The sequence below is a fragment of the Podarcis erhardii genome (genome assembly GCF_964252035.2).
Source record: "Podarcis erhardii genome assembly, chromosome: 10".
Classification (NCBI taxonomy): Eukaryota; Metazoa; Chordata; class Lepidosauria; order Squamata; family Lacertidae; genus Podarcis; species Podarcis erhardii.
The window spans coordinates 71719564-71735210 of NC_138500.1; the positions used below are offsets into that span (position 1 = coordinate 71719564).

At 44.1% G+C, this 15647-nt stretch overlaps 1 protein-coding gene across 18 annotated transcripts in view; it reads right to left on the reverse strand.

The window, feature by feature from the left end:
* Positions 1 to 15647, reverse strand: part of MAGI2 (membrane associated guanylate kinase, WW and PDZ domain containing 2) — a 618960-nt gene that overhangs the window by 375804 nt on the left and 227509 nt on the right. The window lies entirely within an intron of this gene.

Sequence of the window (15647 nt, forward strand, 5' to 3'; positions counted from 1 at the left end):
TGAAAGATAGTGTCACACGGGGGAAGGATATATAATTAAACTTTTCACTGTTAAGAGCCAGGCATGGACACAGGGGCATAGTGTGGGCAGGGCGAGGGGGGGCATTGCCTTGGGTGCAGTTTTTGGGGGGCGCATTTTGCTCCTAACACCACCCTTGACAGCTCCATGCCACTTTGTGAGTCTGATCTGGCATGCCAGCCTCACAAAGCAGCGTGGGGCTGGCAGGGCATCAGGAGGACACAACAGGCAGGCACCCTTCAAATCAGCCCGGTCCGAGTGATTGGAAGGGCAAGTGGCTGCTCTGTTGCATCCTCCTCACCCCCAGTGTGTCCACCCCAGGTGCCACGAGGACACGCCCCACACTACACTGACAGTATGTTATGCATCACTCTTGCATGGATGCAAGCATACCAAAACAAACAGACCCAGTTTTAATCATTAACAGACACCAACCCAAGTGTTTTCACTCAGGTAGACAAGGAGAGATCTATGATTTAAGGGGCAGTTATTAGAAATGCCTACTTCAAGGCAGGCAGGGGGCTTTCTTCATACACTACTATTGGGTAGTGGTTACCACTTCTATTCAGGATATAAATAACATCTGCCTACTAGAGTAATTGCATTTTGATTTGTCATATTCTGCCCCTCTCCCAAATAGCTCGGGGTGGTGTTCATGGCTCCCCGCTTGAATCCTCAAACACCCTTGTGTGGCAGCTTAGGCTGAGAGGGCGTGTCAAGGCCAAGGACACCCAGCGACTATCGCGGTTGAGGGCAGATTTGAACCTGGGTCTTCCTGCTCCCTAGTCCAGTATCCTGACCATTATGGCGCCCTGGGAGCACTGGTGAGCTCAAAGTACCCATTTGCAGAGGTGGCTGACAGATACATTTCTGCATGTATTGCTGTGCTGGCCTTGCTTTCTTCCAATGAACCTCAGCTGGAGGCTGGTACTTCAACTGTGCTTCTGCACTGGGGGTGAATGAATGATTCAATCATTTCCAAGCAGAGATGCAGCAAAATAATATCCCCTTAGAGGAGCACATGACCTCTGTTTCTGCAGAAGTTTCTCCTCTGGGTTTCCCAATCCAGAAATATGCCTGGATCAGTACCTTCTGAAGAAACAGAAAAGCGGGCTCCTTTCAGGGTGGGGTGTGGGAAGAGTCTGAAACCTTAATGGTAAAGCTTTTTTGCAGTAAGAATAAAGTGCAGTAGCAATCTGAATTCAGAAATAGTACACCTCAGCTGCCATAAATCTTGGAATAGTAGTAGTATAGTGGAGGTTGATCATGGGGATATGAGCTGATTATATGCTGTTGAGATAGACAACAGTTGTGTAGAAAGTAACCACATAGTGACTGGACTAACTGGTTGTTATACAAATGTTACAACTGCAGTGTTTGACTGGACAATATGAATTGTTACTGAGGGAAGCCATACAATGTTCCACCACACATGGGGTCATGAGAATGAGCCCTCAGTAATGCTACAGCCTAAGGTAACGTTATGGTCTTTATACTTTTTCATGTTACAGTAATGAGTCATAGGTTCCTTCTATCAAGTCACCCTTGATCCTGAAAACTGTAACATGGGAAAGAAAGGTTTAGAAGTGCATCTACATTACATTGCACTACACTTTTAATATATATCCCACCTTTCTTCCAATGAAATTCAGGCAGCATACAGTAAGCACACAACTTATGCACACTTAATTTGAGCCCATTCAGCTTTATGCGCATGGCAATACTACTACTACTAATAAATACAGTGGTGCCTCGCAAGACGAAATTAATCCGTTCCACGAGTCTCTTCGTATAGCGTTTCTTTCGTCTTGCAAAGCAAGCCCATTGACAGCTTAGCGGTTTAGCGCTATTAGCGGTTTTGCGGCTTTTAGCAGCTTATCGGCTTAGCGGATCAGCTGATAAGCGGCTTAGCGGCTTAGAAAAAGGGGGGGGGAAGGGGAAAAAACCCACAGGAACTCGCAAGACATTTCCGTCTTGCGAAGCAAGCCCATAGGGAAATTCGTTTTGCGAAGCGCCTCCAAAACGGAAAACCCTTTCGTCTAGCGGGTTTTCCATCTTGCGAGGCACCACTGTAAATTAAAGGGGGTGGAAAGTGAGCAGGAAAGGCTTCTTGTTTCCTGTGTGCCAGGGGATGGATGCCTCTCCCAACACTGAGGAAAGAGACAGATGGAGATAAACAGAAAATGATGGGGGAATATCATTTTCTGCATTCGTCTTTGATTGGAAAAGGAACCTGGCTCTTACCCGGAGTTTGCTTGTTGTTCTGGCACTCGCTGCCCCATGCAAGGGCAGGCAAAGGCACTGGGTGCATGGAGCACTCCGGCTGCCGCAACCCCCAATCCGGTTCCTGGAAGCACAGGTTACCCTGCTAATTGGGTAGTTGTTGTTGTTGCTATTAAAAAATGGAGTAAAGTACAGGCGCGTACTAGAGATGATGAGATAAGAAACTGTGAAAATGAACCGAGCTACAAGGATTTAAAAGATTTGGATTGAGAGGGGATTTCATTCGGTGAAAGATACGATGGGGGAGGGGAGTCCACGGTTAGCTTATATACAAGTTTTTCTCTGCATTTATGATACTGCATTCCTGCACTGGTATGCAAGTTTGTTTGTTTGCTTTTTTTAATCTGTACACATGAGGAGGGAAGAAACTGGAATATAAATATGGAATTTGACAAAACTGGAACTGCGTGTATGAGAGAAAGGAACTGAGAGGGAAGAGAGTGGGAAATGCTACACTTTGAAAATATGGAGCAAAGTTCTCCTTAACCTCCATTATCCAAAAAGGAATGAGTTTGAGATAAGGACAATTGTCCATAAGTCAGCAGCAGGGAGGAAAGGAGTCTACCAGCTGTGGGAATAGAAGCTTTTGGACTAACTATTTGCAGTCTGGATTCAGACCATTCTTCCTAGGCTGGAAAAATGGTGAAGACAGCTTGTTTATTGGAAGACAAATCATGGGACGAAGTGATGCAGTGACTTTTGAAACTCTGTGATAACCGCTTCTCCCAAGGCATGACGGGAACCATCAACAGTTGTAGGAATGAAGGATATAACATCATATATGGATGGGAAAACATCATGGGGAAAAACTGTCACTGCAGGAAAGAATAAGGATTACAGTTAGAGTTACTCACTTGAGACTTTATAGATTACCTAATATACCAACGCAAATGAAATCACAAAATTGTAGCTGTTATATAAGGGATTATTATATCTGAATGTAATATAATAGAAATTATTAAGATTTTGGAGCGCAGAAAAAATGTAGAAGAACAAGGCCACCAAATCTAGCACAAGGGGAGGCCAGTTTGATTAAATTGTATAGTCTGACATTTGAATAATTGACATTAATAATTGTATTAACTGGATAAAATTGGTATTGTTATAATGAGGCTGCTGTTGGAACAATATTGGAAAATCAATAAAAACATATTTAAATTAATAATAATAAAAGAAAGCGGGCAGGAAAAATGACTTTGGCAATCCCACCCGCTATTGAACCCAATATGTTTTGATTACAGTGGTACCTCGGATTACAGATGCTTCAGGTTACAGACTCCGCTAACCCAGAAATAGTACCTCGGGTTAAGAACTTTGCTTCAGGATGAGAACAGAAATCATGCGGTGGCGGCGTGGTGGCAGTGGGAGGCCCCGTTAGCTAAAGTGGTACCTCAGGTTAAGAACAGTTTCAGGTTAAGAAGGGACCTCCAGAACGAATTACGTTCTTAACCCAAGGTACCACTGTATACACGATTTTTTGTTTATGTGTGATACCCAAAATGTACTGTACCTACTACTGTACTGTTCCTAGTTTTCTCAGCCCCCTAAAGCTTGATTGTCTGGCCCAAAGTCAACATGAGAGAGGATTTGAATCTGAGTCTTCCCAGCCGTAGTCTAATACTGTTTCCCCTATGCCACACTTATAGGATACTTTTAAATGAAAATGAAGGAAATAGTCTGAAGTCTGTCTCAGGCTTAGCAAGGCGTTCCCCCTTAAAATGAAAGATGCAGTAGAAAAAGACCATGTCCTTTCTAAGGCTTAGATCATGGTTAGGCAAACTAAGGCCCGGGGTCCGGATCCGGCCCAATCGCCTTCTAAATCCAGCCCACGGACGGTCTGGGAATTAGCGTATTTTTACATGAGCAGAATGTGTGCTTTTATTTAAAATGCATCTCTGGGTCATTTGTGGGGCACAGGAATTTGTTCATTTTTCCTTCAAAATATAGTCCGGTCCCCCACAAGGTCTGAGGGACAGTGGACTGGCCCCCTGCTGAAAATGTTTGCTGACCCCTGGCTTAGATGCATGGGTGTTCACACTTGTATTGATGGTTGGGCAAATGTCGCAAGATTTGGAAACTCTAGAAAAGCAAAGATAATATAAATAAAGGCTTTTTGTGACCAGGTGAGAAGTTTCAGTATGGGTTGCAGCCCAAACAATATAATTATGAAGTACCTTATTGAATCAGACGAAAGGCCCATCTAAGCTAGCATTCAATTCCAACAGCAGCCATACAGAGGCCTATGGAGAGCCCAAATCTTAAATAATTAGCAACCAACTATTTTACAATATTTAGTTATTATTAGAACACACATGCAGTTCCACAGAACTAGCTTTCTTAAATAAATCAGTGCTCTGATTTCAACAACAGTAGAGCAGACAAATGTTACGAAATTATTCAGGTGCTGTACATTAAATACTCTTTACAGACATCTTTCACAACTATTTGCAACATTTGCAGCACTACTAACCAAAGCAGTGTATTATTTTATGATCATATGCCATCCATAAAATTCCTATAAAAGAATTTATTTGTAACTGATAGCAGCTAAAAGGAGTTTGGAAAAAAAAATGCACGGTTCTTTTATTACTATTAACATTATTCCTGTGCAAGTTAAATATTTTGAATTTATATTTACAACATGAAATGACAATAAATGTTGAGTGGCTGAGGCAAGTTTTGTTTGATTTCAGGAATCAAAATATTTCAAATAATGCACTACTCATCCTGGCAATACCTGAGCTCAGCATCATCCACTGTGATCTTAAGCCTGAGAATATACTGTTGCTGGTTATTGCTCTTAGGAAGTGCTCTTGGGATTGAGATCAACCCTTTAGGAATAATTAATGTAAGGGTGCACAATATTTCCATCCCACTGACTTGAATAATATCCTGCTAGTTCCTTCTTGTTTTCTTATTTTTCAGAGTTTTGAGTTGAGTAAGGGTGGGTGGTGGTACATATTTTCTGTGAAGAAATCTATGGTTATGTTCACTTTGTAATTCACTACACTCGTTTGGGGGCTTGTAATTATATTTTATTAATAGAAAAAAACAAATAAATAACATGCTGAGGTGGAAAGGAGTCTCAGTGCTTCTAAATTACACTAAGAACAGTGAAACCATGGGAATATATTATTTCCTTAACTTGATGCCCAAATGTTCCTTTGTACAATTTCACACCATTATAAACAGGGAAAATAAAAGACATTCATCACACTCATTGGAAAACGTTTTGCTGAGATCCAAACCAACATATTGTGCGGTATCATGATATTACACTTTATCCTTTCAGGATCATCATTTTCAACCTGTGACTCACTGACTGGTGAAAATCTCACAGATTAGTTCCTTGTGGAACCAAGTGCAAGCGTCTTGTGGTTGGCTAGAAAGTTCCATTCCATCTTTGTCAAGAATGTATAACTTGCTGTTGAAATGGAATACTCAGGATGAAATGGTGAAATCTGATATGATTAAATGGGCACAAGATGTTGGACATAACATAATGATGGCTGACTGGGAACAGTTATGGACCACAGGTATGAAATTTACGGCATGTAATGCCCTAAGAGAAAACTTAATGAAAATGATTTATAGGTGGTACATGACACCAGTCAAGCTTGCAAAAATTTACCATTTGCCCGATAATAAATGTTGGAAATGTAATGAGACTGAAGGTACATTTTTTCACCTTTGGTGGACCTGCCCAAGGATTAAGACATTCTGGGAGATGATTTATAATGAAATGAAAAAGGTATTCAAATATACCTTCCTGAAGAAACCAGAGGCCTTTCTCCTGGGCATGGCGGCCAATTGGTGCCAAAGAAGGATAGAACATTTTTCATGTATGCAACAACAGCAGCAAGAATACTTATTGCGAAGTATTGGAAGACACAAGATTTACCCACCCGGGAAGAATGGCAGATGAAGTTGATGGACTATATTGAACTGGCGGAAATGACCGGCAGAATCCGAGACCAGGGAGAAGAGTCGGTGGAAGAAGACTGGAAAAAGTTTAAAGATTATTTACGGAAATATTGTAAAAATAATGAATGTTAGAAAAAAGGTGGAATGAAGCTATATGGCTTTGGCAGAAATGTTATAAGGAATTAAGGATAAATAGATTAATAGAGTATTAAAGGAAAAATAAGGTTAGAATGTGTTAAGATAATTATAGGATTGAAAACAGAGGAAGATGGAAAGGAATTGCTGAAAAAATTAAGAGAAGTGGAATACAAAAGGGAAGTGTGAGGAGGTCGCGGAAATAAGTGAATGAAAGATAAGATATTGAAATTACTTGATGTGTTTTAAATTGTGTTTGTTTTGTTTTGTTAGTATTGTATTGTATTGTTTTTCTTTTTTGTAGTGTTTAAATTGTTGGAAAAAGTAATAAATATTATTATTATTATTTAAAAAAAGAAAGTTCCATTCCATCTTTCTTTAAGCAATGAAGATGCATCCATTCCTAAGAAAGAAATCCCTGTCATACTCTACTGCTGCTTTATGGGAGAGGTTGTGTGAGCCACTGAATCTTTTTCACATTCTTCAGCTGGGCTCTCAGTAGTTTCAGTATACTTAAAAAGAATAATATACCTCCTAACACAGAATTGAGATACTGGGTAATGGGCTTAACTCTGAACACGCAGAAGTTCTTTCTCTCCACTACTCAGCCCAGAACATTATGCATGACTGCTGCTCTAGGTTTGTACACATGTGTACACATGTGTGTTTGGCCTATGTTGTGGCTCTTCCGGGAAACTCATTTCAGAGTGGTCATACATGGAAATTCAGAACACAGTAAACCTACTAGCCGCGTGTTGCTGAGCCAGTACTACCAGACAGCCAGGGGCACCAGGAAAATCCTAGGCCAACAGGAGCCCATGCCTAAGTAACAGGGCACAAGGTCAACCGCTTCTCTCAAAGGGGTCAAGAGCTAGAAGGAATCCCTCAGCTGCAGGGTTATAAAAGCAGCCTAGAGCGGAGGCAAATACCTTAGCAGCTGCTCATAGTGCCTTGCATCCAGCCTCTACCTGGAAAGAGCTAACCAGGGTCCTGAACTCCTGTAACTAATCTGCCCAGCTGTTAAGTCACACCAGCAATGGGCTCTTTTGGTATGTTCCAAATGTTAAAGTTGGTTTTCATTGCTTTCACAAGGAACAGCCTATGGTTCATAATACTGAGGATCAGCATCCTTGTGGCTTCCATTCTGCTGGAATTCATGAGGTATCATTTGTAGGGCATATTTATTACACCATGACAAACTGCAAATTCCATGAGAGAGAAACTGTTTTAAAAATTATTATTATTTCCTAAAAGCAACCGCAAATCACCATTCACAGGGTGGGGAGGTGATTTGGCACAAATGCTATTAGGAAGGGAGGGAGAAACACATGAGTACAACATGAGCATTTTACATCCCCCCCTACAGTTAATAGTTGCACCAGGAAGGAATGATTTGTATAAGGACAGCTTCAGCTCCAAATCTAAAGGCCAAACTGTCTACCCTATGGGTGCTTTTAAGAAAATAGCCTATCAGAAATTTCTTTAGTAACGTGTAGTTAAAGGTAAAGGTAAAGGTACCCCTGCCTGTACGGGCCAGTCGTGACCGACTCTAGGGTTGTGCACCCATCTCACTTAAAGAGGCCGGGGGCCAGCGCTGTCCGGAGACACTTCTGGGTCATGTGGCCAGCGTGACGAAGCTGCTCTGGCGAGCCAGCACCAGCGCACCACACGGAAACGCCGTTTACCTTCCCGCTATAAAGCGGTACCTATTTATCTACTTGCACTTAGGGGTGCTTTCGAACTGCTAGGTGGGCAGGAGCTAGGACCGAAAGACGGGAGCTCACCCCGCCGCAGGGATTCGAACCACCGACCATACAATCGGCAAGTCCTAGGCACTGAGGTTTTACCCACAGCACCACCCGCGTCCCTGCAATGTGTAGTTAGGTCCCTAAAATATAATGTATTGTACAATATTTACTGCATTCAGCCAACAAGCAGTAAACTGCCTCCTGGGACTGAACTGGAGAGGTACTGACTAGCCCAAGTCTAGCCTCCTGTTAGTACATGACTGAGTGGGAATGTGACTTTAGCTCACCTAAGCCCAAATCTAGCATTCAAAGTATCTCACTTTCAATGACACTCGACTGAGTTACACACCACCTTCTTATTAATTCTTCTTCCTCAAAAGGGAGAGCAGAACAGAATGGTGACAATTGCTTTTATTACACTGCAACGTAATTACTTTAATAAAAGCACACAATTTGATATTGGTATTGTAAAACAAATTAAAATTTCCATCTTGCTCATCTAGCAAGTTCTCACAATGGGTGACCTACATTTGAAAAATGCTTTTCAGTGCGTACACAGATTTTATTTGAAGCTATAATGGGTATGTCCCTCTCCATCTGTGACTGTATGGGGTGGGGTGGAATACACACTTGACAATCTGTTTACAGGACTAGGGAAACTGTATTATTAAGTATGCACAATAACAATGCATTAAGTTAAACATGGTGTAATTTTTCATCCATGTATCAGAATACAGATTGGTCACCATTTTCATAAGCCTGTAGGAATGGAAACAATGTGAAGGACATACAAAATATATGACCTTTACCATTTATGTTTTGGAGAAATCCTCCAAACATAACAGACTTATCTGATTCTGAAGACCTCATGCTACAGAGTTTTCACAGCAGACTTGAAGTACAAAGTATGGTTCCACTTAAACTCATGCCCCAAAGGATATCATTTATCTGGAAAAGGTATTTTAAAAAGGTGACTAAGAGGGGGAAGAAAGGCTAAAGTTCTTGGGGATTTTTAGTTCAGGATAAAGATGAACCAGCTGGATTATCTGTATAATCCTGCCAAGGTGTAAGGTTAATTTTGCCATATATCTAGTGAAAATTGTGGCAGGACGTTGAGTTTTTCACATGTTCTCACACATAAGTGAGTGGCTCCCAGATGGCTGAGCATTCATATAAATGATCCAAACTGTTACACAGAATCTCTCTCCCACTAGGATGTTGATTTTTGTGGGGGAAGACCCTGCCATCAGCCCTAGTCACATTTAAACATTCTCCCAGCTGCACAGGTGTATTCCTTGTGCCTGGGAGAACATGTAAAGGTCACAATAATGGAAAAGTGGTCTATGTCATATTAACACATAGTATTTTTAAATTCATTTTAGTGGTTAGGTTAACACAATATGTAACCATTTAATCCCTACATTTCCACTTCTCCATTTTGTGGTTACAGCTGTCTACAGTGTTGATAAATCAAACACATCTTTAATTAGGTGCATTTCCCATTACGGCCTGTGGATTTATTGATCTCGCTTTTTCTAATAGCCCAGGAATCTGCATTAAAATGGATTCAGTTAAAAACAGCTCACTTACAAATTAGATATTTTACTCCCTGGATGAATGAATGTTTAAATCCAATCAATTCCAGCAATGTTTAATTGCTAAAGAACACAGATGAATTTTCTGCTAATAATGCTGATGTGACCATTCAAGAACTGCCTTTCTGGCAGATTTTGCCTAGCATGTCCAGCATAGCTCTGGATGCTAATAGACTACCCAGTCATGAGGATAGATAGTAGATTACTGCATGTACAGAACTCTCTCAGTAATTTTCAGGCAGGTGATCTGGGAATTGAAATTGTAATAATTAACACTAATATGTTTTGCTCTCCCTCTGGCAAACAAGTGAAGCACACCCCCGTGCGCACGCCTAACAGAATCAGTGATTAACTTAGCATTAGCTCTAGAAAAGTAACATTGCACTGACGCAGCTTGCTTTGTCTCTGAGAGTTTGAGGGCCCATAATAAGATGGGTTTAATAATAAAAAGCAGACACTGCATTGTACCAGGAGTGTGAGTATTGACAGTTACAATAAAAAGAAACAAAAACACCTGCCCACAGCACCTACAAAATCATTTTCTGGAATACACAACTCTATCAGTCTGTGTTTCTATGGGCTCACTTTGTTTTCAAACTTGCACTTTTCTCATATCAGCAACAACTTATTATTAATTTGAACTCATTTAACCAAACCTAAATAATTATGTTTCAAGTGTCAACCAATAGTATTTACGATATGAAATACCAAATATTGTTCCCTTAGGGCATTATCAGAAAATATCTATATTGGTCAGGCATTGCAAAGATTTGTTTCATTTTATGCTAGAAGGGCATTAAATTTGGTCCTGGTTGGGCTTCCACAGGAAGAGCTTTCTGCATACAAATTCCACAAAAGGAAAAAAGCCCTTTCTAGGCATGATCTACCTAAATTTAGAAGGCCAGGGATCTCAAACAAGGGCATAAGACAAAAAGCATAATATTCAAGCAGGGAGAATATTGCAGGAACATATCGAGGTATGAGTAGGATCACAGTGCCAAACTGATTTTTTAATTTTTATTTTCAGGACCTTGAACAGCTACATCACCAGCTTGCTTTTAAAAATTTATTGTTTCTCCTTCCATCAGGATGATGAACTCTTTCCTCTCTTATGCAAATTATATGGTTATTTTCTTGTAGGGCCTGGAGTCCTTAAATGCTTATTATCTAACCTTAGGTTTATTATCTCACCATGTGGGAAATGATCTAACCCTTAACCAGGGAATGAGCCAAAAAACTCACAGAATTATAAGTAACCTCTGGATATATCAGTTCATGTGTAAAATTAGTATTTCCTATTTAGGAGTCAATAGCATTTGCTATGGAGGGTGACTTCTTGTTATAACAGATATAGCCAGATTCAGTTTTTACCTCCCCACGCTTCCAGTCATGTGCTATGGGGAAAGGTTTAGATCTGTCTGAACAAATAATAATGATTTTGAATGCTTTAAACATAAACTTGGTGTTTTTGCTTTCCCTTCTTTTAAAAAAAATGATAAAAAAGCAAATGGCCACATAAACTGGTTTACAGTAATAACCTATACATGCCTACTGAAAAGTAAATTCCTTTGTGTTAAATGGGGCTCATCAAGTTAAATGGTGTTTTTTTTTATGAAACAGCACCAGCATCTCTCAGGAATGTCAGATTCCTATTTAACTGCAAACATCGGTTTCATTGTTTGTGGCATTTATATATCACTTAATATTTAACGTTTGTAAAAATAAATCATATGGAGTATAAAACTCACAGTTGTGTCAAGTGCTGGGAAGAAGGGTGGAAGAGGGAGTGTGATTTCCAGGTCTAAAGTTTCCCTTCCTTTGTCATGTGAGAATGGCGTGACAGGAGCAGGTTGTTCTTCCTTGAGGCCACATCAGCCCAGGTTGGGCTGTAGTCTCCCAAAACTCTCCTGAAGGATGCCAGTGTGAGGCAATATTCTGCAGCAATGTGTCTTTTGTTTGTTGCCACCCTCTTTTGGAAGCTGCGACTCTGCAAACTAACCGAAAGTTGGGCTCCAGAAGGTCCTGTCCTAGGGAACCTCTCAGACTCCCTTTTTTGTGTCACTCATCTCTCCAAAGGGTGTGCCTAGAAGCTCTAAGACACAGCCAAGCTACAACAGGGATCTTGAAACCTTGGTTACCAAAACCTGCCATTTAGAACTAAGGTCTCTCTTGTATCCATCATCTGTCGTGTGTATATATTATACAATTTTACAAAATTGATAATAAATGGAGAAACAGTATTTTGTGTATTTTAGGGAAATTTCATGGAAGATGAGTCAGTTTATGAAGGCTACCCAATGCATCACAGAAGTCGTATATAGTGGTACCTTAGGTTACAGACACTTCAGGTTACAACTCTGCTAACCCAGAAATAGTACCTCAGGTTAAGAACTTTGCTTCAGGATGAGAACAGAAATTGCATGGTGGCGGCAGCAGGAGGCCCCATTAGCTAAAGTGGTGCTTCAGGTTAAGAACACTTTCAGGTTAAGAACGGACCTCCAGAATGAATTAAGTTCTTTTTTTATATATAAATTTTTTATTGAATTTTCACATTCTATATAAACACACACACAAAACAATACAAAAGACACACATATAAGGTTTCATATCCTTACTTTCCTAACCCTCTTTCCCTGACTTCCCCCCACCCCCACCCCATACATCCCAATTTCCATATTTAATTCAGCAAGTTCTTATCCCTCTCCTTCCCCTATTCTTATTATATTTAAACTTAATTCTTTTTGTTAAGCCAAATTTTATTTGTCCCATTCTCTTATATACATTAGATCCTTTTTCTAAGATCGACCTAGGTTCTTATACCATAAATTTCCCCTTTTTTATGTTAAAATATAAATCAAAATAACAAAACACAAAAGTCAAAAGTCAAAAGGGCTCTTTCTATTTCTGCCAGTAATTTTCCTGATCCCTGCTCGGCCTCCTGTTCCTGACCATCCGGTGTTCCTGTTCCCTGCTCGGCCTCCTGTTCCTGACCATCCGGTGCTCCTGTTCCCTGCTCGGCCTCCTGTTCCAGCGTTCCTGTTCCCCGCCCGGCTCTCCGCCTCGGACCTCGCCCCTCTTCGTGTGGACTCAGACTACGCTCACGGTACCTTTCCCCCGGGTCCAGCACAGTTTGCTCCCGCCACACCCGCACTCCCCCTTCGTTGGGGTGCGTTCGGGAAGAGCCAGAGGCCATGGCTGACCAGGTGGCTGCGCTGGTGGCTTTGGCCCAGAAGAACCAGGCCTTGACTCACACCGTGCAGCAGCTCAGCGACGCGGTTACGGCACTTCAGCAGCGCTTGGAAGCCCTACCGGCTCCTGGGGCCGACGCCCCGGCTCCTGGCAAGTACCCAGTGGCTTTGCCCGAGAAATTTGATGGAGCCCCGGCCAGCTTTCCCATGTTCCTCGCCCAAGCCAAGCTGTATATTCAGGGGCGAGCCCGGAACTTCCCTGACGACCGCACCAAGGTGCACTTTTTGATTAGTTTGTTAAAGGACCAGGCGGCCAAGTGGGCGTTGCCGCTACTCAGGCAAGACTCCCCCTTGCTGGCAGACTATACGGGGTTTTGCAATCTTTTGGAGGCCGCGTTCGGCAACCCCCAGAAAGGGAGTCAAGCCAACCGGGCGATTCGGCAGTTGAAACAGGGCGAGTCCACGGTGGCCGCATATACCACGGAGTTTCGGCTGTTGGCACAGGACTTGACCTGGAACGACTCGGCATTGCGGGACCAGTATCTCGAAGGGCTTTCGGACGAGATACTGGACTAGCTGGCCACAATGGAACGCCCCACCACGCTAGACACTCTCATTCAACGGAGTCTACAGATAGACGACCGGCTGGAGGATCGTCGCCAGGCCCGGGGCCGACGACACCTCCAGTTCTCGGCACCAGTTTCTTCCGGCAGCCCCACGGTCACAACTGAGTTATCGGAGGAGCCTATGCAGCTCGGGGCAGTGCCGCCACGCCTTTCCCCCGCAGAGAAGGTGCGGCGTCGGGAGGGGAATCTATGTCTCTACTGTGGCGGAAGTGGACACTACGCTCGGTCCTGCCCTGAGAAACGCCAGCCGCAGGGAAACCGCCAACCCCCAGTAGCTGATGGCCCTAGCTACCGGGGGTCCCAAACAGCGCAGAATGGGCCCGCACCAATGGACTTGCAACATCTTATGGTTCCGGTACGTTTATACCCTCCAGGTGGGCCCTGGATTCTTACCCATGCTTTGGTGGATTCAGGAGCAACCCGTTCTTATATGGACGCTGCTTTTGCTGCCCATCATCAGGTGCCACTTCGGAACAAGCCAGAACCGGTCCAGGTGGAAGCAATTGACGGACGGCTTCTACGTTCAGGAGCCGTTACTCAGGAGACCCAGCCCCTGGTCCTGTGTCTCCAGCAGCACCGGGAGTTGCGAACTTTGGACATTGCCTCTATGCCCCGGTTCCCCCTCGTGCTCGGGATGGACTGGCTGGAAGCTCACAACGTTCAGATTGACTGGGTCAAACGGACTGTGCACTTCCCAGACCCATGTTCCCATGCTCAATCCGAGACGCTGGCGGCCGCGCCCACGGAGGAGGCAGCACCCACGCTCCCAGCCGTGTACCAGGACTACCAGGACGTGTTCGAGGAACGGGGGGCAGACCAGCTGCCGCCGCATCGGCCTTTTGACTGCGGCATAGACCTCCAGCCCGGAGCGCCCTTACCAGTGAGTCGCTTATATTCTCTAACAGAGCCAGAGCGCGAGGCTTTGCAGGACTTCTTGCGCAAGAACCTGGAGCGTGGGTTCATTAGGCCTTCCACCTCGCCTACCGCGGCACCAGTGCTCTTTGTTAAGAAGAAATGTGGGGAACTTCGCCCTTGCCATGATTACCGAGCCCTGAACAAAATTACCATCCCAGACCGGTACCCCTTGCCCCTTATCTCGGAGTTGCTGGAGCGGGTGCAAGGGGCACAGGTGTTCACCAAGCTGGACCTCCGGGGGGCCTACAACTTGATTCGGATCCGAGCCGGGGATGAGTGGAAGACAGCATTTGGGACCCGGTACGGGCAGTTCGAATACTTGGTTATGCCTTTCGGTTTGTGCAATGCGCCTGCTGTGTTCCAACGCTACATCAACCACGTGTTCCAGGACTTGTTAGACAAGTACGTGGTGGTGTACTTGGATGACATACTGGTTTACTCCCGTGACCCGGCTCGCCATGAGGGACATGTCCGGACCGTGCTGCAGCGCTTGCGTGAGCACCGTTTGTACGCAAAGCTCAGCAAGTGCGAGTTCCATCAGCGGACTGTGGACTTCCTTGGACACCGGCTCTCTCCAGATGGGGTGCAGATGGACCCTGGGAAGGTGGCAGCGGTTCGAGAATGGGCGGCACCCCGGAACCGCAAGGACCTACAGCGTTTCCTGGGGTTCGCCAACTACTACCGGACCTTCATCGCAGATTATGCTCATCGCACCACCCCGTTGACCCGGCTACTGCACCCAAAGACGCCGTTTTCCTGGGACAAGGAGGCAGAGGAGGCGTTTCAGGGGTTGAAGGCCTGTTTCCAGAGGGCGCCAATCTTACAACATCCTGACCCCTCTCGACCCTTTGTGGTGGAGACCGACGCCTCCAGTACGGCTCTCGGTGCCGTCTTGTCTCAACAGAATGGACCTGAAGCGCCACTCTTACCCTGTGCCTTCTATTCCCGCCAGCTCCTACCAGCGGAGCGTAACTATACTGTGTGGGAGCGGGAACTACTGGCCATCAAGGTGGCCTTTGAGGTCTGGCGCCACCATCTTGAGGGGGCACGACATCCGGTGGAGGTGAGAACCGACCACCGGAACCTGGAGTACCTCCAGACCACCCGCAAGCTGAACCAAAGACAGATCCGGTGGGCGTTGTTCTTTTCCCGGTTCCAGTTCCGGATCCGCTACATCCCTAGCTCTCAGAACCAGAAGGCGGATGCCCTGTCCCG